General features: G+C 34.4%; 1 protein-coding gene across 1 annotated transcript in view; it reads left to right on the top strand.

Annotated features, from left to right (window-relative positions):
* DPP10 (dipeptidyl peptidase like 10) overlaps positions 1-27219 on the top strand; it is an 881130-nt gene that overhangs the window by 483290 nt on the left and 370621 nt on the right. The gene's annotated exons all lie outside the window — the stretch shown is intronic.

Here is a 27219-nt window from a genome sequence, read left to right as displayed (position 1 = left end):
ATATATGTATATATATATATATATATATATATATATGAAATGTCATTTGTGCATGCACATGCACAGATATGTAATTTTCATTCTAGGAATTCCAATTTTTATGGAATTTTAGATAAAATTATTCTAAGCAATCCCTCTAAATTTTTCTTAAGTAAATGCATTTTTACATTTAAATCATCATCCAATATCATTATGATTCATATTATGTTACTATTTTCTACATTTTGTTATTATACCAAAGCCTCTTCCCTTGTTTCCCAATATACATGAATTCGATTTTTCTTTGTAATGATGAAAAGCATTGGAGTGACTTCTAAGATTGCATTTATTACTTTGGATATCTGTAACATCTTTCCTGTGTGCAGCTAGGTGGCTCAGTGGATTGAGAGCCAGGCCCAGAGATGGGAGGTCCTGGGTTCAAATCTATCTCAGACACTTCCTAGCTGTGTGACCCTGGGCAAGTCACTTAACCCCCATTGGCTAGCCCTTACAACTCTTTTGTCTTGGAACTAATACCCAGTATTGATTCTAAGACGGAAGGTAAGTGTTTAAAAAAATATTCCATCTTTCCTGAGAATAAGGGGAAGAATTTCATCATGTTTTCTTTGACTGAAATGCTATATTTTTTAGAATTTCAGATTTATTAAACTTAAAGTGTTATTTTTATTTATATCATACTAATTCTGTATATTTTTCTTCTGTTTATGCTTACTTTGATCTATATTGATTTCTACTTTCCCTGTTTTTCAGAATAACTAAAGTTTCTTTCTTTTTTATGGTAGAGATACTGAGTCTGTTCAAGGAAAACCAATAAATGTGCCACTACTTATTTTGCTGTCCTTTGATAAAATGACCTTCAGAGAATAGAAAATCATGTCTTGACATTTTGACATCAAAGTAATTTAAGGGGAAAATACAGTTTAATGACATCTGAAAGTAAAAAAGTGATAACAAATAACTATTAAAAATAAGTAATATCCACAATACAAAATATCATTTTTGAAGGGGATATTTTATTAACTGATTTCTCAAAGTGGTTAATCTACTTCAAATTAAAAACAAGTTTGCATATTTGTTAATATAAAAATCTTTTATTTTTATCCCCCAACCAGTGGGGGCACTTATATGGATCTGGTGATGTCTTTTCTCTAAAGATCAGTTTAATGTGTTTAGGGAGGCTCATTAACACTTTTTTGTTTTGTTTATTTTTGTTTTATGAAATTTTTGTCACAATACTTATAATACCAATAATAAAACATCAAAGATCTCTGAACTGATCTATCCATACACCTTGATCAAACCATGAATTACTCAAAATACTATTTTAAATATTCAGAAACTTACAGAGAAGGAGGAAGGGACAGAACCAGAAACTGAGTTAGAGAGATAGTGCCAGAGAGAAAGTCAAATGATGAGGAAACTCAAATCTTCTGTCATTAAAGCTCCATCAACTTAAAAGTGTTTGGAGGTAATATTTTTCAACTTATGCCATGATATATTGTTTTGTTTTTTGTATTCTTTAGCTTGTACTCTTTTACTCAGACTGAAATTTTATATTGTATATTCTTTTCAATTATTTCAATTATTTCTAAATGTTTTTGTATTCACTTTCATTCATTTTCACATTCTTGTTAACTTTGTTATTTGCTATTGAAATATGTTATCAAATGTTTCATTTCTGTCCTTCAATATGGGTCCCCTAAATAGTGAAATCTTACTACTTTCTGTAAGTTGCTTTTTTGAGAGTACAGCTGTTAAATCTTAGCCAGTAACACCTTCAACCTGAAGTATTTAAAAAGGACTACTAAATCAAACACAAATCTTTAGAAATTCCAAAGTGATTCCAGTGAAACTTTTACCAAATTCAGAATATCTAGTTCAATAACAGCTATTTATTTGAGTATACACTTCCTTAAGAGCTAGGTCTTAAATAAGAAGTTTTTAGGACAAATCTTTTAGTAAGTATCTCCAGAATATGTTTTTTTACTTAAGTTATTCTGTTAAATCTTTGCCAGAAGATTAATAGAGATCTTAATTAATTGCATTTAGCACATTATTTTAATAATGAAATTGAAGGCATCATTAAATTAAAAATCTTTAATATATTTTTGATAAATTGTGATATTAAGATGATTTATAATATATGTACCAATACACATTAACTATGTATTGGCAGCTATAAATAAAATTAATTATTACTATAAGAAAATATTAATAAATGATTATTACTGTAGGAAATATAATAAATACCCTTATTTGATCCTCTTTAGCATTTTTTCTCTTTAGTACTGGTATATTCCATCGGTATATTATATAAAAACTCCCTTTGCAAAAATTAACAATACTGTACATTCTTATGTCATTCATTTCATTTAGGATTCCCAAAACAGAGTACATTAAAGCTATCATCTGACCTCTTTATTTATTTATTTTATTTTTAAGATTAATTATCTTATTTATTTAGAATATTTTTCTGTGGCTCCATGATTCATGATTTTTCTCACCCATTTTACCACCTTCCTGAAACTGAAAAGCAAACCCATGAGGTTACACATGTATCATTATTCAAAACCAATTCCCATATTATTCATATCTGGAATAGAGAGATCTTTTAAAGCCAAAACCCCAATTATATCCACATCAAACCATAAGATCAACCATTTGTTTTGTTTGCTTGCTTATTTTTGTTTGATTTTCTTGCATTTTTACTCCCACAGGTCTTTCTCTGGATGTGGATAGCAATCTTTCTCATAAGTTTCTCTAGATTGTCTTGTATCATTGCATTGTTACTAGCAGAAAAGTCTGTTACATTCAATTGTGCCACAATGGATCAGTCTCTGTGTATAATGTTCTCCTTATTTTCTGCTCATTTCACTCAGCATTATTTCCTGCAGTTCTTTTCAGTTCACATAGAATTCCTCCAGTTCAAGTTTCTTTTCAGCACAATAATATTGCATCACCATCAGGTCACACAATGTGTTCAGTCATTCCCCAATCAATACGCAACAACTAATTTTCCAATTTTTTTTTTTTTTGCCATCACAGAGTGTGGCTATAAATATTTTTGTACAAGTATTTTTTCCTTATTATTTATCTCTTTGGAGTATAAAAACAGCAGTAGTGTGACTGGATTAAAGGACAGACATTCCTTTAAAGCCCTTTGCACATAATCACAAATTGCCCCACAGAATGGTTGGACCACTTCACAATTTCACTATCACTGCATTAACATCCCTATTTTGCCACATCTCCCCCAACATTTATCACTTTCCTTTGCTGTTATATTGGCTGATTTTCTAGGTGTGAGTTGGTATCTCAGAGTTGTTTTTATTTGAATTTCTCTAATCAGGAGGAATTTAGAACACATTGTCATATGATTATTGATAGTTTTGATTTCTTTATTGGAAAATTGCCTATTCATGTCCCTTGCCTATTTTTCATTTCCAGAGTGGCTTGATTTTCTTGTACAACTGGTTAAACTTCTTATATATTTAAGTAATTAGACCTTTGTCAGAGGTTTTTTTTAATAAACATTTTTTCCCCAATTTGTTGTTTCCCTTCTAATTTTGATTGTATTGTTGTTGGTTTTTTTTTTTTCAAATGAACTTTGTTCTGGTTTTCTCTAATTCAGTAAAATACTATTTTGGTAATTCAATGGATATGGCACTAAATAGATAGATTAGTTTGGGTAGGATGATCATTTTTTATTATATTGGTTTGTCCTACCCATGAGCAGTTAATGTTTTTCCAATTGCTCAAGTCTAGTTTCAGTTGTGTGGAAAGTGTTTTGTAGTTGTGTTCATATAGTTCCTGTGTTTGTCTCGGCAGATAGATTCCTAAGTATTTTATATTGTCTAGGGTGATTTTAAATGGTATTTCTCTTTCTAATTCTTGCTCCTGAGATGGGTTGGAGATATATAGAAATGCTAATGACATATGTGGGTTTATTTTGTATCCTGCAACTTTGCTAAAGTTGTTGATGATTTCAATTAGCTTTTTGGTTGATTCCCTAGGATTCTTTAAGTAAATCATCATATCATCCACAAAGAGTGACAACTTGGTCTCCTCATTGCCAATTTTAACACCTTCAATTTCTTTTTCTTCTCTAATTGCTACTGCTAGTGTTTCTAGTACAATATTAAATAATAAAGGTGATGATGTGTCTCCTTGTTTGACTCCTGATCTTATGGGAAAGGCTTCTATTTTATCTCCATTGCAGATGATGTTTGCTGATGGTTCTAGATATATACTGTTTATTATTTTTAGGAAAGGCCCTTCTATTCCTATGCTTTCTAGTGTTTTTAATAGGAATGGGTGTTGTATTTTATCAAATGCTTTTTCTGCATCTATTGAGATAATCATGTGATTTTTGTCAGTTTGCTTGTTAATATGGTCAATTATGTGGATGGTTTACCTAATATTGAACCATCCTTGCATTCCTGGTATTAATCCTACCTGATCGTAGTGGATAACCCTTGTCATGACTTGCTGGAGTCTTTTTGCTAGTATCCTTTTTAAGATTTTTGCATCTATATTCATTAGGGAGATTGCCCTATAGTTTTCTTTCTCTATTTTTAACCTGCCTGGCTTTGGGATCAGTACCATCTTTGTGTCATAAAAAGAATTTGATAGAACCCCTTCTTGGCTTATTCTGTCAAATAGTTTGTATAAAATTGGGATTAGTTATTCTTTGAATGTTTGATAGAATTCATTTGTGAATCCATCTGGACCTGGGGATTTTTCCTAAGGGAGTCCTTTGATGCCTTCTTCAATTTCTTTTTCTGATATGGGGTTGTTTAGGTAATTTATTTCTTCTTCTTTTAGTCTAGGCAATTTATATTTTTGTAAGTATTCATCCATATCACTTAGATTGCCATATTTCGCCATATTTTTTGCCTTATAATTGGGCATAGTAGTTTTTAATGATTGCCTTGATTTCCTCTTCATTAGAGGTGAGTTCTCCCTTTTCATCTTGGATACTGTCAATTTGGTTTTTTCTTTCCTTTTTTTAATTAGACTGACTAGTACTTTGTCTATTTTATTTTTTTTCAAAGTACCACCTTCTAGTCTTATTTATTAAATCAATAGTTCTTTGACTTTCAATTTTATTAATTTCTCCTTTGATTTTTAGGATCTCTAATTTAGTCTTATCTGAGGATTTTTAATTTGTTCACTTTCTAGTTTTTTAATTTTCATGCCCAATTGATTGAACTCTGCCTTCTTAATTTGTTTATATATGAACTCAAGGGTATAAATGACCCCCTGAGTACTGCTTTGGCTGCATCCCATAGGTTTTGAAAGGATGTCTCACCATTGTCATTTTCTTCAATGAAGTTATTAATTGTTTCTATGATTTGTTCTTTAACTAGCCGGTTTTGGAGAATCGTATTGTTTAATTTCCGATTAATTTTCGAATTACTTCTCCATATACCATTACTAATTATTATTTTTATTGAATTGTGGTCTGAGAAGTTTGCATTTATTATTTCTGCCCTTTTGCACTTGTTTGCAATGATTTTGTGTGCTAATACATGGTCAATTTTTGTGAATATACCATGTGCTACTGAAAAGAAGGTGTATTCTTTTTTGTCCCTATTTATTTTTCTCCATATGTCTACTAACTCTAATTTTTCTAAGATTTCATTTGCTTCTCTCACCTCTTTCTTATTTAATTTTGGTTTGATTATTCTAGTTCAGATAGAGGAAGGTTCAGATCTCCCATTAGTATAGTTTTTCTATCTATTTCATCCTTGAGCTCCTCTCATTTCTCCTTTAGAAATTTGGATGCTATGCCACTTGGTGCATACATATTGAGTACAGATATTTCTTTGTTGTCTAAACTGCCTTTTATCAGGATGTAACTCATAAAAGATAAAAAAAGGCATCAGCAACAGGTGGAAAGAACACTTCAGTCAGCTTCTCAACCGACCCTCTTCAGTCGACCAAAGTGCCCTTGACCAGATCCCCCAAAACCGCACCATTGAACAACTTGACCTCCCTCCTTCAATAGAGGAAGTCCAAAAAGCCATTAAACAAATGAGTGCAGGCAAGGCACCCGGTAAAGATGGGATCCCAACTGAGGTATACAAGCCCTTAAATGGAAAGGCACTCCAGGCATTCCACACAATGCTGACCAGCATATGGAAAAGGAAGACATGCCCCCAGAACTCAGAGATGCCTTCATCTTAGCCCTATACAAGAACAAAGGTGCACGAGCAGCCTGTGACAACTACAGAGGCATCTCACTACTCTCCACTGCTGGAAAGATCCTCACCCGTGTTATACTCAACAGACTCCTGTCATCTGTTTCAGAGCAGAACCTGCCTGAATCACAATGTGGCTTCCAACCAGATCACAGCACCATCGGCATGGTCTTTATGGTGAGGCAAATGTAGGAAAAATGCCTTGAGCAGAACCTGAGTCTCTACATTGTCTTCACAGACCTGACAAAGGCATTTGACAAAGTGAACAGGGACGCATTGTGGGTGATCCTCAGCAAGCTCAGTTGCCCAGCAAAATTCATCAAACTGATCCAGCTCTTTCATGTCCACATGACAGGGGAAGTCCTATCTGGTGGAGAGACTTCAGATCGCTTCAACATCTCCAATGGCGTGAAACAAGGCTGTGTCCTCGCTCCGGTACTATTAACCTATACTTCACCCAAGCATTACGACATGCTGTGATAGATCTAGACCTGGGTGTCTACATCAAATACTGACTGGATGGCTCACTTTTTGACCTTCGCCGCCTGACTGCAAAAACAAAGACAACAGAGAGACTCATCCTGGAAGCTCTCTTTGCAGATGACTGTGCTCTCATGGCCCACCAAGAAAATCATCTTCAAACTATTGTGGACAGGTTCTCTACGGCAACCAAACCGTTTGGCCTGACTATCAGCCTCAGTAAAACAGAGGTGCGCTTCCAACCTGCACCAGGGAGGCCAATTAACCAGCCGTGCATTACAATCGACAGCACGCAGTTTTCTAACCCTAACCCTAACCTTCCTTCATAACTGTTCAAAAGTATAGCCCTACCTTGAGGATTTTGTGAGTATTTAAAATTGGTCACTTATTCTGTCAGAGTTGTGATTGTTAAATTTATGTAAATGGAAAATATGTTCTTTATGGTTTTCCTTAGAATTCTATTTTTCAACAAAATTACACTTGAGCATCTACACAGCTATTATCAAATTAATTCAAATGTGTTATGAAACAATAATGCACATAAAGCCAGTATTTCAGTATTTAGATTAGGAAAACATGCAGAGCAATAAAAAATAGAATATTATGAAGGAACATATGTAATTAACTCTTGAATACCTATTGTCTTAATGAAGGACATTTTCTTCTAATTAAGTTCCCTTATATAATTTATTTAGGATTGAGTAAAGTCATTTGCCCTTAACATATAGAAATAAAGAATTTGGGGCAAGAAGTTTTATATGCTAATAAGTTTAGAGCTGGAATGGGTTTAGAAGCCACCCTTTTCATTTTACAGATAAGAAAACAGACACAGAGAAGAGAAGTTCTTTTGCCAAGGTCATATAAAAAACAAATGGCAGAGACAGAACCAAATCAATTTTTTTTCTTACTCCAAATCAAGTAGTCTTATGACTATACCCACCTGGAAAGATGAATTAAGTATTTTATTTGGATATCATGAGAAGGAACTTGACGTTAAAGGAATCAAATTGTATCAGAAAGTACTAGGTAATCATGTTACTGTTTTAGGAATGAATAATCAGTTTCATTTTTACTGTCCTTAACTGAAGAAAGCCCTCCTGAGAAACTCTCTGAAAGTAACCTAGGAATATGTTTTCTCTTGAAGCAGTTTGTGACTGAGAGCAGATTTAAGGAATATCAGACTTTTTCGTCTACATTTCAGAGGAATTTTCCCTTATGAATCCTCCTATTAGAACATGAACTAGACAGCAGTGTCCTGCTTTTCTGTCTGTATCCCTAATAACTGACATACTCATTATTTAAGAAGCAAGCAATAAATGATTTGTTTTGTTTGGGATCAGCCAGGTCATTCTGTGAATAGATCACCAGACATGGAGTCAGGAAGACCTGAGTTCAAACCCAGTCCCAGACACTTATTAACTCTGTGACCTGAGAAACTTACTTAGTCTCGTTTGCTTCAATTTCCTTATCTATAAAATGAGCTCTAAGGAAATGACAAACCACTGCAATATGTTTTCCAAACATATCCCAAATGATGTTACAACAATATGAAATAGAATAAAAATTGACAAGTTGCTTTTTTATTCTCTCATTTGTTCAAAGAAACAATACAGGATTATACTAGATAGAGAAAAGTAGTTTTAAACTATACAAAATTAAGACAACTTTCTGTTTCATTTCCTATCCTAAAGTGAAAAGATCAAGGTCAGATAACTATATGATTCATTAATTACAGTAATAATCTTTGTGACCAATAGCAGCAGAGATAAATGGTCTTGAATCAATATAATAGGAGTTAGGCCAAGTGACTAGCAATCAACTCTCCCAGTTTGCTACAAAGATTCAGGAACTATAAATACCCCATTCCATAGGCTAAACTTATGCAGATTCCAAATGAATAAGATAATGATTGTGGTATGATGAAAGATATTTACATTGGACAGTGAACTTTGATGATAGATTCAGGTACATAGACACTTACATCCAGAGAAGCTGTCTAAATACTCCTTTTTGATCATGGATATGGCAAAACTGGGACACTAATGCTATCTATGCTGGTGGAATTGTGAATTGACCCAACCCTTCTGGAGTAAATTTGGAATTATGCCCAAAGGACTCTAAAATAATGCATATCCTTTGAACCAGCAATACCACTACTAAGTTTGTATAACAAAGATAGTTTTAAAAATATTTATATCTTCATTTTGAGGGATAGCAAATAATGTAAAATAAGGAGTTTTCCCTTCATTAATGAATGGATGAAGAAATGGTGATATAGGATGGTGATGGAATACTGTTGTGTTAAAAGGAATGATGAGCTATCTGATTTCTATAAGAACTGGAAAGACCTGCATGAACTGATGTTGAGTAAAATAAGCAGAACCAGAAGAACACACAATAACTGAAATAGGTGGGACCATCAAATTTTTTGACATTTCTACTAAAAACAATGCAATGATACAGGAAAATTCTAAGGACTTAGGAGAAAGAATGCTATCTACATCTAGAAAAAAAGAAATCTGGGAGTAAAAATCCAGAAGAAAACATTTGATTTATCACTTGTTTATATGGGTATATGATTTGGGTTTTTGGTTTCAAAAGATTATTACAAAAATGAATAATATGGGAATGTTTTGAGTGATAATATATGTATAAGCCAGCAGAATCTCTTGTTAACTCCAGTAGCATGAAGGGAAAAGGGAAGACAACAAGGATCATGTAATCATTGAAAATTTTTAAAAAGAAAAATGAAAATAAATAATTAAAAAAATGAGATAGGGAAGGAAAAATATCTTACTGAAAAGTACCATAAAATATGAAACAATATCAATATAAAACATATATGCACTAAAAGGCAGAGCATCCAGTTTCCTAAAGGTTATATTTCATTAGTCATAGAACAAAGTAGTAAAAACTTGGAGCACCTCAATATTCCCCTTTCTGAAACAGATAAATCCAACCAAAATATAAACAAGAAATACGTTAAGGAGGTAAATAGAACTTTAGAAAAGTTACATGTTATAGATCTCCAGAGAAAACTGCATTTTACTACAAATGAATTTACTTTCTCTTATAACTACATAGGAGCTTCACAAAAATTGACCATGTAATTGGGCATAAAACTCTCACATTCAAATGTAGAAAGCTGGAAATGTTAAATGCATCCTTTTCAGACTATAATACAATAAAGATTAAATTTAGCAAAATTCAACAGAAAGACTAAAAATTAATTGGAAATTAAATAATTTTATCCTAAAGAATGAATGAGTCAAAGAAAAAAAAACAGAAAGATTTAATAATTTCATTAAAGAAAATGACAGAGAAAACACAATATATTAATATTTATGGAATGTTACCACAGTTGTGCTGGGGGGAGTATTCATATCTATAAATGTTTATAAAAATCAATAAAAAAGAATGATCAGATCAAACAAAGAATTGGGCATACAACTAAAACAACTAGACTGAGAACAAATTAAAAATCCCTAATTAAAGACCAAATTGGAAATCTTAAAAAAAAATCAGAGGAGAGATTAATAAAATTGAAAGTTAGAAAGCCATTGAAATAATACATAGGATAATAGTTTTATTTTAATAAAAAATATATAAACCATTGGTTAACTTGATTTAAGAAAGAAAGAAGAAAACCATATCACCAGCATAAAAATAGAAAAAGATGAAATCACAATTAATAAATCAGAAATTACAGTAATTTTTAGAAGACATTTTATCCCAACTATGTGTTGGTAAATTTGTCAATCTAAGAAAAATAGATGGATACTTGTAAAAAAAAAATAAGCTGCCCAGTTTAACAGAGAAAATAGAATACATAAATGACTCAATCAGAGACTATTTACTATCTCAGAGAAGTGGCAGAGGAATGGAAGTGGAGAATCTGAATCTGAAAATGTCAGAAAATAATTGCCAAAATTTATTTCTACATATAACTGAAAAAATTAAAAATCTTCATGAGCCAGATATTTAGAATAATTCTACAGTTTTACTGATGCTGTAGTCTACAAACATATGCATATGGAGTCAGCTTTTAGAAGGAAAAGTCAAATCAGTAATTTATTTCAGTGTTCTTGCAATTTCCCTATTAGTCCTCTTATATCTTGCTGTCATGTGGGGGCTACTCTCTTCTGTCTCATATATGTCTGCACAAATGAGTGCTGATATGCTTCTGAAGTGTTTTCAGAAATTCTCCTTTAAGCACTCAGACTAAATATGTTTTCATTCTTTGTATATGATAAGAGAGAAATTCCAGTTTAAATAATTGTAAATAGTATAAAATCATTAGAAGTCTACTTGCAAAGACTCACATAGGGATTTTAAGAACAGAAATGTAACACATTGTTCACATAAATAAGGACAGATTTAAATCTTTGGAGAACTATTAATCACTTTTTGGTTGGCCTAGACATAATAAAAAGTAGCAATGCTAGTTAAATTCATTTACTTATTTAGTGCCATGCCAAACAACCAAAATATTTCTTTAAAGAGTTTGAAATATAGTAAAATTCATCTTTATAAACAAGAAATCAAGACTATAAAGAAAAATTAAGAAAAAAATGAATGAATGGGCTTAGCATTACTCATTCTCAAATATGTATTTCAAGATTATAATAATTAAAATTTGTAATATAATATAGGTACTATATATAAGAAATATAGTGGTTGATAATGGAATGCATGAGGTACAACACATACAGAGGCAAAAGAACAGAGTAACCTATTGTTTGACAAATCCAAAGATTCCAGATATTAAGACAAAAATTCACTATTTGACAAGAACTGCTAGGGAAATTGGAAAGCAGATTGACAGGAAGTTGGCATGGCCAAACACCTCACCAAAATAAACTAAAAATGAGTACCTTATTTAGATATGAAGAGGAATATCAGGAGGAAATTATGAGAATATGGAAAATTTTATCTGTTTATCTGTCAATACAGAAGAATTTATAACCAAAGATATAGACACCCAAAAAAGCATGAAACTATATTTATCCATTAACCTACCAATGTCACCGCTAGATCTTTGCCAAAAGAGATCAAACATAGGAGAACTGGCAAGGAAATATTTATAGCACCTTAGTTAGAGGAATGGATGGTTGAGTCTTCAATTTGGCATTCTCTTAAATTAAACATTTCCTATTGCTAAGTATTATATAACCCTGTGTACCTATGTCAATTCAGGTTTTTCATTCATTTATTTAGGGATGAATAGGCACAAGAATGTTCTAAAAATGTCAGAAAGATAATTGCTTTTTCATTGAGAATTCAATATTTGCATGAATTATTTGGCTTCATTCACTCCTTTCAAACAAGCTTTGAATTCCCACATTCATACTTGAGACAGTAGCATTTCTGAATTAATTCCCTTTCCCCATTTTTTGTCCTATGATTTTCTGTCTTTTCCCAAGGGAAGAAAAAAGCTATATCTCTTCCTTCACCAACTCCTCTGATGTTTCAGATTGTATTTCTGTTTGTCCTTTCGGCTCCCTGTCTGTGTTCATTTTGCTCCATTAGCTCATTTTGCCTCACAATATCGCTTATAGTTACAGAAGTATTCACTCTGCCAGAAATACTCTCTCTACTGTGTCTTTTTAGGCTGAAATCTTTTCCAATCAGATTTCAGCTCAATTTGATTTTCTTCCATAGCTTCTCCTAGTATTTAGAAGTATCCTGTCCTTCACCTCTATGGATTTCTGTAGTGCTGTATGTAGATTTTCATTCTCTTTCACATTTACTTTTGTATTCTAGTTATTTGTAAACATATCTAATCTTTCTTATTAGTTTGCAACTCCTCAAACTGAGAAACCATGTTTTATTCATACATAGCATATTATCTAGTTTCTAACAGGCAATAAATAGATATTTTTCTGACTTGAATTGAATATGTGCATGTTTTCCTCAGGGTTTTTTTTTTGTCATTGTCACTGTCATCTATCATCATAATGGGAAAAGCCTTAAATTTGTATCTTTGGAGATGGTTGATCAGAGGATTATAGATCTAAAGTTAAAAAGGACTTCAAAGGTTGTTTGGCCTAACCATTCAATTTTACAATAGAGAGAAGTGAAGCCCAGTGATGTGAAAGGACTTGTGTAATGGAGAAGGTTTTTCTGTGGTAAAAGAAACAGGGTCTAGGAGAGACAGGTGATATGTAAGGTTGACTCAGAGAGAGGAGAGGGGATTGGAAGATTTTCCCCTTTCAGCCTTCCCTCTTCAGCTAAGGCTGAATAAAGGATAACCACTTTAATGTCAATTAACTTAATCAGGGCAATTCAAAGGAATGGCTGGCAGGAAAAAGAATGGGAAAGGAAAATGGGGGGAAATGGGTACTTCTCTCTAACTCAGCACCTTTCCCTCCCTCCTCAAGTTTGGGGGGAACTCAGACTTTGGCATCCTGAGGGCCCTGAGAGATAATCAGGTTGACTGATTCTGGGTTTGGCTCCTTGGCACCAGGGCACCAGGAGCTGACAGAGATTCAAAAATGTCTTTCTCAGGTTCCTCTTCAGTAGTCTTTTCAATTGGGAAATGTTGGGGGGGAGGATTTCCAATCACAAGCAGGAAAAAGGTGGGTAACCCTCAGGAGAAAGTCTAACCAGTCCTCTCTCTTCAGCTTCTCATAACTGAGATACCAAGTAAAACCCTAGCCAGAATCTTCTGGTTTCTCTCAAAATTCCAGGCCTCCTGGGACTCCTCCGCTGTCGAGGTGATCAGATCCACACAGTCTTCAGCCTGGAACTTTTCTTAAGTGTCATTCTCTGCCACAGTTGGCCCAGATAAATATGTGAATAAGCATCAGAATCAGGACTCAAATCATAGTTCTTTGTGTATAGAGTGTAGAGCCAATGAACTTTTCACAATCTGCCACCTCATATCCATATCACTGTGCAAGTCACCAAACTAAGTGCATTGCAATGTATTTGTGGGGAAAATGTGCTAGGTAAAATATTTAAATATTAAATAAATACGTATGACAGAAGTTGTTGGCAATACCATAAAAAAAGCTGATAAGTATCACATTTTGCAGAGGGTATAATCTAGACAATAGAGAATGAGAGAACTATATAGGCTTGGTCTCTTCTTGGATTTCCCTTAGTACTTAAGGAGGCATATTATCTTTTTTCAGTTGTGTTATCCTCATGTTTATGTTCATTGGTAGGTCTCTTAGGGTTTTAGGCATCTAGGCAGTACAGGGCACAGAGCACCAGACCTGAAGTCAGTGAAACCTAAGTTAAATTTTTTACTCAGATACTAGTTTTATGAACCTGGGAAAGCCACTTAACCTGTTTCCTCATTTTTAAAATAAACTAGAGAAGGAAAAGCAAAACACTCCATTATCTTTGTCAAGAAATCCATAAATGGAGTCATAAAGAGTTTAATATAGTGGAAAAACCTGAAAAACCATTCCTGAGAGTTAAAAGACTATGATAATTTGCTAAGCAGGAAGAACATAAGAATTAAAGAAAAAAACAAGAAGTAAAAGATCTTAGAAATTCATTGTATTAGAGATTTTTAGCTTTTCCTCTATAGCACAAACTCAAAACAAACTTTTATCCTCTTTACTCTTTATTTCCTCATAATGGCCTGTGTATCACCTTAGTAAGTAGATAGGTAGATATTTTATCATGCCTTTGAATTAAAAGTAATATAGCTATATATTATGATATCACACTGTGCAAGAGTCTCTCACTTTTCTCTGGTTTGAGTGTGCCAATTGTGAAATATACTTGGGAGAATTAATCAGTCTATAACATTGTGAACTCACTATAAGCAGAGCTCCAATCGAAAGAAGAAATGATTGTCCTGCCCTGGAAATGTTTGTAGTTTAAAATGGGGAAAAGAGAGTCAATTTAGTCTTTTATAAGCTGAATGTTTTTACCTAAATTTAACTCCTGAAATACTAATAATTTGCTAATCCTGATATTTTTCTCTTTTTTCTTAGAATATGAATATTAAATGTTTGTATTTTTCACATATGTTAGAAGGTAACCAATACTTACATTAAAGGAAACATGAGTTTAGAATTTGATATTTAATTTGACTACTTATTTCTAGAAAAAAAGCTTGAACTTTCTCATGAAAACAAAGAAAAAATACAAAGTAAACCAATCCTAATTTCTTTCCTTTTTCTTTTTCATTTTTCTTTCCTTTTCCAATTTATTATGAGTGGATATAATAAAACATGAAAGGTACTAAAATTAAAAAGCCAGAATGCTCTGGATGCAGAGTTCCTGAATATTGGACACTTAGGTTATTCCTGTCACATGAATTAACTAACTTTGGAAACTCAAGTTATGGTTTTTTTCATGACTTTTTGAAGAACGTGTGACTCAGCTATAGAGTCTAATTAGGATTTTGAAAATTTCAGTACTTGTTCAAACCTGGTCCTATGAGTTTAAGAAAGCCAGTTCCTGTTCTCACTTTTAGCTTGGATGTGGGTGTGGGATGGTTTAAAGGAGGGGAGGCAGGATCTAAAATAGAAGACATTAGCATAGTACCTAGCAATCATAGCTGCTATTTGTTCTCAAATGATAACTTTTTAGCTTAAGAATTCATTTCCCATTCTGACAAAAGCACCTGATTCTTTCCCTGGCAGAGCAGCAATTGCTTTACAAGACTTGTGTATGTGTCCCATTGCCACTGAAGCCTCTCTTTTCATCTACTGATGCCCTCAGGGTTGCCAGGGAATTGTCATCTCTGGTATCACTGCTTATTAAGAGGATGCTGTCAAGTGAGCAAGAAAGGTAGAATCAGATGGTGATTATGAGTCTTGATCATGCTCAGTGGGAGCCTGACTGGGAACATTTTCAAGAAGTTTGGAGGCCTAAAGCTGAGAATCATGGAATCAATCTAAAACAGGAATTTTACCTCAGTGAATATGCTAATATTTTAAAAGACTCTGAGGCGCCTAAAACTTCCACTTTCTTTCAAATGATTTTTTTCATCTTTTTTTATGTCAGTTCTAAAAGAGATCCTTGCTATAATTAACATCTCATCCTTGATAAGCATTTCTGCAGTTCTAATAATAACTAACATCTTTTTTTCCTTTTTTTATTATTAGACTAAAAAGAGATCAGTGGTCAACATATTTTTTAAGAACATTGTACAATAAGAAAACCTGATAATTGTCATTACTATTGACAGTTTAGTGATGCAGTTATGTTGTGGATATTTTGTAAGCCTCACATCAACATGCCAATTATATAGCCAACAGGTTATATCTCAGTAGTCTGTATCTGAAAGATAATTTCTAAATTATACTTAACTTAAAATAATAAAATAGAAGAGAGGAAGAGACCATAAGTTTTTCCCTCTAAAGAAGGGACTCTCAATCATTTTTGTGTCATAGCCTCTTGAAAATCTAGCCCAAGGAATATTCCCAGAATAAGAATTTAAAAGAGAAGATAAAATGCTTAGAATTAAAAAAGGAATCCCTCATACTAGAATAAAATTTTGTTTATATATACATGCATATGTAGCTCTACGCATGTGTGTATAAGTGTGTTTATATCATTTAAACTCGATGAATGCTCTTTATGTATGAATATTTGTGCCTGAAATATACATTGAAAGTTCAAGGACAGGTTAAGAATCAGTACTCTAAAACTGAAAAGACAGAAAAATAATGAAGCTTACATCTCAAAAGGATCTATTTTCTTGATCATGAAACTGAATCAGAACTATAGTTAAATTCAAAAAGGCAATTTTATGAAACAAAATAACATACATGTGTGCAATGAGGGATATATTTTAATACTTTTTAATCATGCAGAGCATATTCATTTTAGGACAGAAAATGTAATTATCAAGAGGAATTTAAAAATTTATTTTGTGATACTGACTCAGATTTGTTGAGCACTCAAAACCAAGGCTGTCCCCCCAACCCCTGTCTTGGAAAGGAAAGTGCAATTTCAAAATCTAGGTGAGGACAAAAATGTTTGTCTTGGTGGATCTACTTAAAATCAAATTTTTTTCAAGAGTAAGAGGGAAGGTGGGGTAGAAAAAGATGCTGACATTTCAAAACACTGATGAAATTTTAATGATAGTGTTGCTACTTCAAAGCCTTAAAACATAAATTAAAAAAGACTTAAATGTAACTGTGCTTCTTCAAATGAGAAGTTAAGCTTCAATATACATTTCTTGAGATAGTCAGTGTTAATGACCTTTTATAGTTCATATCAGTGCTGGAATAAACACACATATGCATAAACATATATATGAACAATATACCTTATGCATATACATATAAATTATATAACTAAGACTAAGAGTTAGAGAACATTACAAAATATAAAATGAATACCTTTGATTATATCAAATTTAAAAGTCTTAGTACAAACAAAACCAATGCAATAAAAATTTAACAAAACTCTCTGGCAAAGGTTTAATTTCACAAATATAGAGAGAACTAAGTTAAATCTCCAAAAAATCAAGCCATTCCCCAATCAAAAAGGTCAGGGCATATGAATAGGCAGTTTTCACATGAAGAAATCAAAACTATCAATAGGCATATGAAAAGTGTTCTTCTAAATCCCTCTTTATTAGATAAATAAAAAAACAAAAACAACAATCAACTCTAAGGGACTACCTCACAACTAGCAGATTGACAAATATAGAAGCAAAGGAAAGTCATAAATGTTGGAGATAGGGCAAAATAGGGAAGTTAATGCATTGTCAGTGAAATTGTGAATTGATCCAACTATTATGGAAGGCAATTTGGAATTATGGCTGAATCCAGCCATACCACTTCTGAGTTTGTATCTCAAAGAGAAAATAATGCAAAATAGTTGTACAAAAATATTTATAGTCATGCTCTTTGTGGTGGCAAAACATTGAAAAATGACATGGTGTCCATCAATTAAGGAATGGCTGAACAAGTTGTGGTATCTGATGGTGATGGAATACTATTGTGCTGAAAGGAATGATAAACTAGAGGATTACTATGTGAACTGGAAAGGTCTCCAAGAATTGCTGTAGAGACAAATGAGCAGAACCAGGGGTACATTGTACATAGAAAATTATACATTGTGGCACAATCAAATGTAACAGAGTTTTCTACTAGTAGCAATGCAATGATCTAGGAAAATCCCAAGGGATTTAAGAAAATTAATATTATTCACATACTGAGAAAGAATTGTGGGATTAGAAATGCAGAAGAAAAAATCAGGTGGTTCAATGAGAATATGAGTGGAGTTTTGTTGTTAAAAGTTCACTTTATCACAAATATGAATAACATGAAATATATTTTTAAAATGATACATGAATAATCCAGTGGAATTGCTTGCCTGCTTTTAGATGGAGGAGAGAAGAGAGTTGGAAAAAATCATGAAACATGTAACTGTGGGAAAATATTAAATATACATGAATAAATTAAAAAATCAAATCAAATTATAAATAAATACATAAAGTCCTACCTTCTGTGAGGGGAAAAAATAAAGGACTATCCTAGGTTTAGAAAGTGTCATTTATTGTCTCATTATTGTTATCATATCAAATATAAGGAATCATAATAATAATTCTAAGATAATTATACTGATGATGATAGCTAGCATTTATATAGTGTTTTTTAATATTTGTAAATAAGTTTCTACTTATTATTTGAATCAATCCTCACAACTGTTATGTAAGATAGGTAAGATGATATTCTCATTTCACAAATGATGATACTGAAACTTAGATGGGTTAAGGTTTAAGTAACTTGCTTAATATTCACATAGCTAGTTAGTGTCAGGGAGGTAGGATTTGAACTTGGATCTTTTTATTGGCAAGTCCATCACTCTTTATATAATGCAACCTAGCTACAAATTGAAAGAAGTAAGTAATCTAAGACAGTGAGCATCCAATTACTTGGGCTTTTTGACTAAAGGAATATTCTTTTAGACTAACTAAATGTCATAAGACAGCTATCTGCATCTTGAAAAGAGCCAAAAGTGGTGCATACTCTTTCCCCCTTTTCATGATAACAAGTTCAAATTAATTTAAGTCAATATTTAATGAACATGATCATTCCAAATTCCTTCAGGCTATTAAGATGAAAGAAATAACAAAGGAACAAAGAAATTAATTTGAAAAAAGACTCAGAATTTTGAAGATGAAAGTCATCTGGAAATTAGAAGAGAAAGGAGAGTGAAGGTTCAGGACAGTATTGTTGAGGGAAATACCAAAGCTGCTTTCTTTGTAGTTACCATTCCAATAGTCATTTTTCTCCTTGGAATTGTTAAAAAATAATATTGATTTAATGATGACACAGCTAGTTTAAATGGGTCTTGCATACTAATACACAAAATAATTAGTTTCAGTGTTCTCCTATTTATTGGAAAACACTATCATTTGGTGTTAGTAGTAGTATATTATTTTCCTTAATACACTGTTGGTAATTGATTTTCATCTTCTGCAGATTTCTTAAAATGTTGGTAAATATATTTACTGCTTTTTATCTTTCTGAATAAGGCAATGCTAAAAGATGGAGGTACTTCACATACATGTAAGATATATACATATGTGTGTATATGTATATGAATATTGTTAGGACTCGAAAGAATTGTGGGTAAATATGCTCAGAATAACAAAAAGGAAGCTCTTTGTTAAAGAATCACATAACAAGGTGGTATGAAATCTCTCTCTGTGGTTTTATTCATCAATTTATATTTAGTCCTTATAGCCCAAGTCATCTTGCATTTATGTAAGTGAGGAATGAGGGGACCATAATTTCTGTAGAAATGAGACCATTTTTCATTTTGTTAAATGAGACAACAGTGAAAAGGGGGACAGCACCTCAGATGATGAGGAAATTAAGGCAATCATTAGAAATTACTTTGCCCAATTATATGGCAATAAATACACCAATTTAGGAGATATGGATGAATATATACAAAAATACAAACTGCCTAGACTAACAGAAGAGGAAATAGAATTCTTAAATAATCCCATATCAGAAAATGAAATCCACCAAGCCATCAAAGAACTTCCTAAGAAAAAATCCCCAGGGCCTGATGGATTCACCAGTGAATTCTATCAAACATTCAGAGAACAGTTAATCCCAATACTATACAAACTATTTGACATAATAAGCAAAGAGGGAGTTCTACCAAACTCCTTTTATGACACAAACATGGTACTTATTCCAAAACCAGGCAAGTCAAAAACAGAGAAAGAAAACTATAGACCAATCTCCCTAATGAATATAGATGCAAAAATCTTAAATAGGATACTAGCAAAAAGACTCCAGCAAGTGATCAGAAGGGTCATTCACCATTATCAAGTAGGATTTATACCAGAGATGCAGGGCTGGTTCAACATTAGGAAAACCATCCATATAATTGACCACATCAACAAGCAAACCAACAAGAACCACATGATTATCTCAATAGATGCAGAAAAAGCATTTGATAAAATACAATACCCATTCCTATTAAAAACACTAGAAAGCATAGGAATAGAAGGGTCATTCCTAAAAATAATAAACAGTATATATCTAAAACCATCAGCTAATATCATCTGCAATGGGGGTAACTAGACGCATTCCCAATAAGATCAGGAGTGAAACAAGGATGCCCATTATCACCTCTACTATTTGACATTGTACTAGAAACACTAGGAGTAACAATTAGAGAAGATAAAGGAATTGAAGGCATCAAAATAGGCAAGGAGGAGACCAAGTTATCACTCTTTGCAGATGACATGATGGTCTACTTAAAGAATCCTAGAGATTCAACCAAAAAGCTAATTGAAATAATCAACAACTTTAGCAAAGTTGCAGGATACAAAATAAACCCACTTAAATCATCAGCTTTTCTATATATCTCCAACACAGCTCAGCAGCAAAAACTAGAAAGAGAAATCCCATTCAAAATCACCTTAGACAAAATAAAATACCTAGGAATATATCTCCTGAGACAAACACAGGAAATATATGAATACAACTACAAAACACTCTCCACACAACTAAAACTAGACTTGAGCAATTGGAAAAACATTAACTGCTCATGGATAGGACGAGCCAATATAATAAAAATGACCATCCTACCCAAACTTATTTATCTATTTAGTGCCATACCCATTGAACTACCAAAATACTTCTTCACTGATTTAGAAAAAACCATAACAAAGTTCATTTGGAAGAACAAAAGATCAAGGATATCCAGGGAAATAATGAAAAAAAAAAACACATATGATGGGGGCCTTGCAGTCCCTGACCTAAAACTATATTACAAAGCAGCAGTCATCAAAACAATTTGGTACTGGCTAAGAAACAGAAAGGAAGATCAGTGGAATAGACTGGGGGAAAGCGACCTCAGCAAGACAGTATACGATAAACCCAAAGATCCCAGGTTTTGGGACAAAAATCCACTATTCGATAAAAACTGCTGGGAAAATTGGAAGACAGTATGGGAGAGACTAGGAATAGATCAACACCTCACACCCTACACCAAGATAAATTCAAAATGGTTGAGTGACTTAAACATAAAGAAGGAAACCATAAGTAAATTGAGTAAACACAGAATAGTATACATGTCAGACCTTTGGGAGGGGAAAGGCTTTAAAACCAAGCAAGACATAGAAAGAATCACAAAATGTAAAATAAATAATTTTGACTACATCAAACTAAAAAGGTTTTGTACAAACAAAACCAATGTAATTAAAATCAGAAGGGAAAAAAACAAATTGGGAAAAAATCTTCATAGAAACCTCTGACAAAGGTTTAATTACTCATATTTATAAAGAGCTAAATCAATTGTACAAAAAATCAAGCCATTCTCCAATTGATAAATGGGCAAGGGACATGGATAGGCAGTTCTCAGATAAAGAAATCAAAACTATTAATAAGCACATGAAGAAGTGTTCTAAATCTCTAATAATCAGAGAGATGTAAATCAAAACAACTCTGAGGTATCACCTCACACCTAGCAGATTGGCTAACATAACAGCAAAGGAAAGTAATGAATGCTGGAGGGGATGTGGCAAAGTAGGGACATTAATTCATTGCTGGTGGAGTTGTGAACTGATCCAACCATTCTGGAGGACAATTTGGAACTATGCCCAAAGGGCGACAAAAGAATATCTACCCTTTGATCCAGCCATAGCACTGCTGGGTCTGTACCCCAAAGAGATAATGGACAAAAAGACTTGTACAAAAATATTCATAGCTGCGCTCTTTGTGGTGGCCAAAAACTGGAAAGCGAAGGGATGCCCATCAATTGGGAAATGGCTGAACAAATTGTGGGATATGTTGGTGATGGAATACTATTGTGCTAAAAGGAATAATAAAGTGGAGGAGTTCCATGGAGACTGGAACAACCTCCAGGAAGTGATGCAGAGCGAGAGGTGCAGAACCAGGAGAACATTGTACACAGAGACTAATACACTGTGGTATAATCGAACGTAATGGACTTCTCCATTAGTGGTGGTGTAATGTCCCTGAATAATTTGCAGGGATCTAGGAGAAAAAAACACTATTCATAAGCAATGGATAAACTATGGGTGTGGAAACACTGAGGAAAAGCAACTGCCTGAATACAGCGGTTGAGGGGACATGACAGAGGAGAGACTCTAAATGAACACTCTAATGCAAATATTATCAACATAGCAATGGGTTCAAATCAAGAAAACATGTAATGCCCAGTGGATTTACACGTCGGCTATGGGGGGTGGGGGGAGGAAAAGAAAATGATCTATGTCTTTAATGAATAATGCTTGGAAATGATCAAATAAAATATAATTTAAAAAATGAGACAACAGTATACTGCATTAAGATTTGTTTTAACTCTCTCCTCTTGCTTTCCCTAATATAAAGTTATGTGCATATTAACTGACTTGATTTGTCCTACCAATTGCAAAACATTTCTAGTAGCAAAGAAATAAGAATAATATGGATGCATCTCAAACTTCTAAAATTAACTTTTAAATGTTTTTATCATTGTCATAGCTATTCTATCTATGCTTCTGTTCCCCATTGTAACTGAAAATGTAGGTAACTAGCACCATTAAGGAAAAATAAATTACAAAAATGCATCATCAGAATCCATTCATCCAAGATAGAAAGAGCCAATTGACCACAGCAAATTGCCCTTCTGAAGTAGATAAAATTGCATAATATACAATGTCTAGTATCATCTTTCCTTCTCAAGTGAAAGCCTTTTAATTTGTTAAAATGTTGTTGGCATTTTATTTAAATATCGATTCTTTAATTAGTTTTGTTTTTCAGGGCATAAGAGAAGAGAATTATTGTTTTAGTGGTAATATACATAATATTCAATGACCTATATTCACCACTCTTTATTTAATAAAACCATGATGTTGAATGCATTATGGGAAATTTCATTATATATAAGTCAAGAAAATTATTTCCATGTTAATATTTACTTAGCAAAGGTAATGAGAATCAAAGAAGTGGTTATTCAATTGTATTAAACACACCCAAAGCAGTGGTATTTTCTGTATTCAGTTTATATATTGGGATTTCTTTTTCAAAATCCCATCATTGTCTCTGTGTGTCAGCCTGTCTGTCTATATTTAAGTTTATATATATATATATATACATATGTATATATATATAATTATTATTACCATTGCTTCATGAGCTAATTACATATATGTTTAAAGTTTTATTTTATTGTACATATATGTTTATATGAATATATGTGGGTGCCTTTGTGTGTATATATACATATACATAAATGCATATATATTATACTATATACCAAGATAAGCTTTTAAAAATTGTTCCACTTTTTAGAAATTAACATTATCATAAAAATTATGGGAACATGGAAAAAAATTACCGGTCAGATCTATGTATAAGGGAAGAGTGAATGACCAAATAGGAGAGAGAGAAAACTCATAGGAGGTAAAATGTATATTTTATCAGTTTGAATTAATATGGTTTTGAAAAATTTAATCAATTCAGCCAAAACCATAAAAGCCAGAAACTAGTGTGTGATAACAAAATACCTTTAAAAGACTGATATATATTAATTTAAGGTCGCCAAGGAATTCAGCTATGTAATTCCTAAATGAAAACTCAAGTCAGCTGCCAACCTTTTTTATGGTGTTTTAATTACAAACAGGAGGAAGAAAGTATTAGAGGGAGAGAAAGAGAGAGGGAAAGGGAAGAGAAGAAAATAGGGCTTAAATACCCACTCTGCTTAGGCTGAGCCAAAGTGGGCCCAAGTCCCTGGATAGCTAAGGCAAAGAAAGAGATCAGTCCCTATCACTCACATGAGCAAAATGGAGAAAACAGTCTGTGGGCTCCTCCAACTCCAAGCACCAGTCTCCAATTCCCTCTCTCCCTCCTCACAGGAAGTCACAAGAACTCCTGAGCTGTCCTCTACCTCACTTCCTGTGTCTCACATGTGCCAATGGTGGCTCCAGCTTGACCTAGGACCGCCCAGAGGTCTGTCCTTTTTGCACATGTCTATTGAAGGACATATTCTCAAATAATTAAATCTTGAGTTTTGCTGAAGCCCTTCCTAATCTTGTTACCCTGAGTATGGTGGAGATTGTAGTTTCCAAGACCTGATTCTATTATTCCAAGTATCTCTATTGTTATTGATCAGGAAATAGCTAAATCCCATCTTCTAAAGAATGATCTGAATAGGGTTGAGTAGTTTTGAAATTTGACCTGAGTGCCATCCTGCACTCAGTGCCCACAAATGACAAGCTGATACTACTGGGAGACTTCAACGCCTGCATTGGCCAGGACCATGAAAGATGGAAAGGAATGCTCAGCAAACACGGCGTGGGCAAAATGAACAATAATGGCCTGCTGCTACTCAGCAAATGCTCAGAGTTCGAACTCACCATCATGAACACTGTGTTCAGAATGGCGAACAAATATAAAACAACGTGGATGCACCCAAGATCAAAACAGTGGCATCTCACTGACTACATCATTGTAGGCCGGCGAGACATCCAGGATGCAAAGATCACCAGAGCCATGAGAGGAGCTGAATGCTGGACAGACCACCAATTGGTTAGAGTGACTCTTCAAATGCGCATTGCACCTCGCCATCCAAAACGCGCCCAGACAGTTCGCGCATTTTACAACATGGGTTGTCTTAGAGATCCATCTTATTTGCAAACGTTCCAGTCCTGCCTGGACGACAAGCTGTCTGCCAAGGGACCACTCACTGGAAGCTCAACCGAGAAATGGAACCAGTTCAGAGATGCAGTGAAGGAAACATCAAAGACAGTCCTAGGCCCAAAACAACGCAAGCACCAGGACTGGTTTGATGAGAACAACACTGCTATTGAAGACCTATTGAACAAGAAGAACAAAGCCTTTATGGAGTGGCAAAATAACAAAAACTCTGCTCCTAAAAAGGACAGATTCAAGTCTCTCCAAGCTATGGCGCAGTGTGAGATCAGGAAGATGCAAGACTGATGATGGGAAAAAAAGGCAGAAGAAATCCAGTGGTTTGCTGATACGAAAAACTACAAACAATTTTTCAGTGCCCTCCAGACTGCCTATGGGCCATTAAAATGCACCACCACTCCCTTGCTATCCACTGAAGGTGACACTCTCATAAAAGATAAAAAAAGGCATCAGCAACAGGTGGAAAGAACACTTCAGTCAGCTTCTCAACCGACCCTCTTCAGTCGACCAAATCTCTCTTGACCAGATCCCCCAAAATCTCTCCATTGAACAACTTGATGTCCCTCCTTCAATAGAGGAAGTCCAAAAAGCCATTAAACAAATGAGTGCAGGCAAGGCACCCTGTAAAGATGGGATCCCAACCGAGGTGTACAAGGCCTTGAATGGAAAGGGGCTCCAGGCATTCCACACAGTGCTGACCAGCATATGGGAAGAGGAAGACATGCCCCAAGAACTCAGAGATGCCTCCATCGTAGCCCTATACAAGAACAAAGGCTCACGAGCAGCTTGTGACAACTAGAGAGGCATCTCACTACTCTCCACTGCTGGAAAGATCCTTGCCCATGTTATACTCAACAGACTCCTGTCATCTGTTTCAGAGCAGAACCTGCATGAATCACAATGTGGCTTCCAACCAGATCGCAGCACCATCGACATGTTCTTCATGGTGAGGCAAATGCAGGAAAAATGCCTTGAGCAGAACCTGAGTCTCTACATTGTCTTCATAGACCTGACAAAGGCATTTGACACAGTGAACAGGGATGCATTGTGGGTGATCCTCAGCAAGCTCAGTTGCCCAGCAAAATTCGTCAAACTGATCCAGCTCTTTCATGTCCACATGACAGGGGAAGTCCTATCTGGTGGAGAGACTTCCGATCGACAAAACTGTTTGGCCTGACTATCAGCCTCAGCAAAATAGAGGTGAGGTTCCAACCTGCATCAGGGAGGCCAATGAACCAGCCAAGCATTACAATTGATTGCACGCAACTTTCTAACGTCAACACTTTCAAGTACCTAGGCAGCACCATCACCAACGACGGGTCCCTATACCAGGAGATTAATGCCAGGATCCAAAAGGCCAGTCAGGCACTTGGGTGGCTGTGCTGCAAAGTCCTCCAACACAGAGGTGTAAGCACTGCGAGGAAGCTCAAAGCATATAACGCAGTGGTCCTCAGCTCGCTCTTGTATGGTTGTGAGACATGGACACTGTACCGAAAGCACATGAAGCAGCTAGAGCAATTCCACCAATGCTCCCTCAGGTCAATCATGAGGATCAGATGGCAGGACCGAATCACCAACCAGGAAGTCCTCGACAGAGCCAACTCCACCAGCATCGAAGTCATGGTCCTCAAAACCCAGCTACGATGGTCTGGACACGTCATCCGCATGGACCCACAGTGAATACCAAGACAGGTATTCTATGGTGAACTGTCAGCTGGACTCAGGAAACAAGGCCGACCAAAGAAAAGATTTAAAGATCAGCTAAAGTCCAACTTGAAGTGGGCTGGCATCACACCAAAGCAACTAGAACTCGCTGCCTCTGACAGAAGCAGCTGGAGAACCCACATTCACCATGCCTCCACCACCTTTGAAGATGTGCGATGTCGACGTCTTGCCACTGCACGTGAATGCCGACACCAGGCCACACCTGCACCTCCCATAACAACTGGAGTCCCATGCCCCATGTGCCACAAACTCTAAGCCTCAGCCTTTGGACTCCAAAGCCACATGAGGGTACACCGTAGATGAAACTGCACAAAGACAATAGTCATTCTCTATCACTGAGAGACTACCACTATACTAGTTTTGAAATTCACAGGTGAAAAACTTAAACAGCAAATTTCGCTGACAAATTTTTCATTTCTCAAATACTTAGAAAATTGGACCAAATTTATTTTTAAAGTCATCTAGATTGATTAATGGTCATAGAATATAAACAGGAAATTTTCAGAAGAAGAAATCAATGCTGCAATAGTCATAGTAGCTATAAAAATAATCCAAATCATTAATTGGAGAATTAAAAATTCAAACAACTCTTAGGTACTACCTCATGACCAGCAGATTAGCTAACATAACAAAAAAAGTCAAATGAATAAACTGGAGGTGATTTGAAAAAAAATGGGTACTTTTATTGCACTGTTGGTAGTACTTTA

Source organism: Monodelphis domestica, chromosome 4, assembly GCF_027887165.1.
Source record: "Monodelphis domestica isolate mMonDom1 chromosome 4, mMonDom1.pri, whole genome shotgun sequence".
Taxonomy (NCBI): domain Eukaryota; kingdom Metazoa; phylum Chordata; class Mammalia; order Didelphimorphia; family Didelphidae; genus Monodelphis; species Monodelphis domestica.
This window is presented reverse-complemented; position numbering and strand designations above follow the sequence as displayed.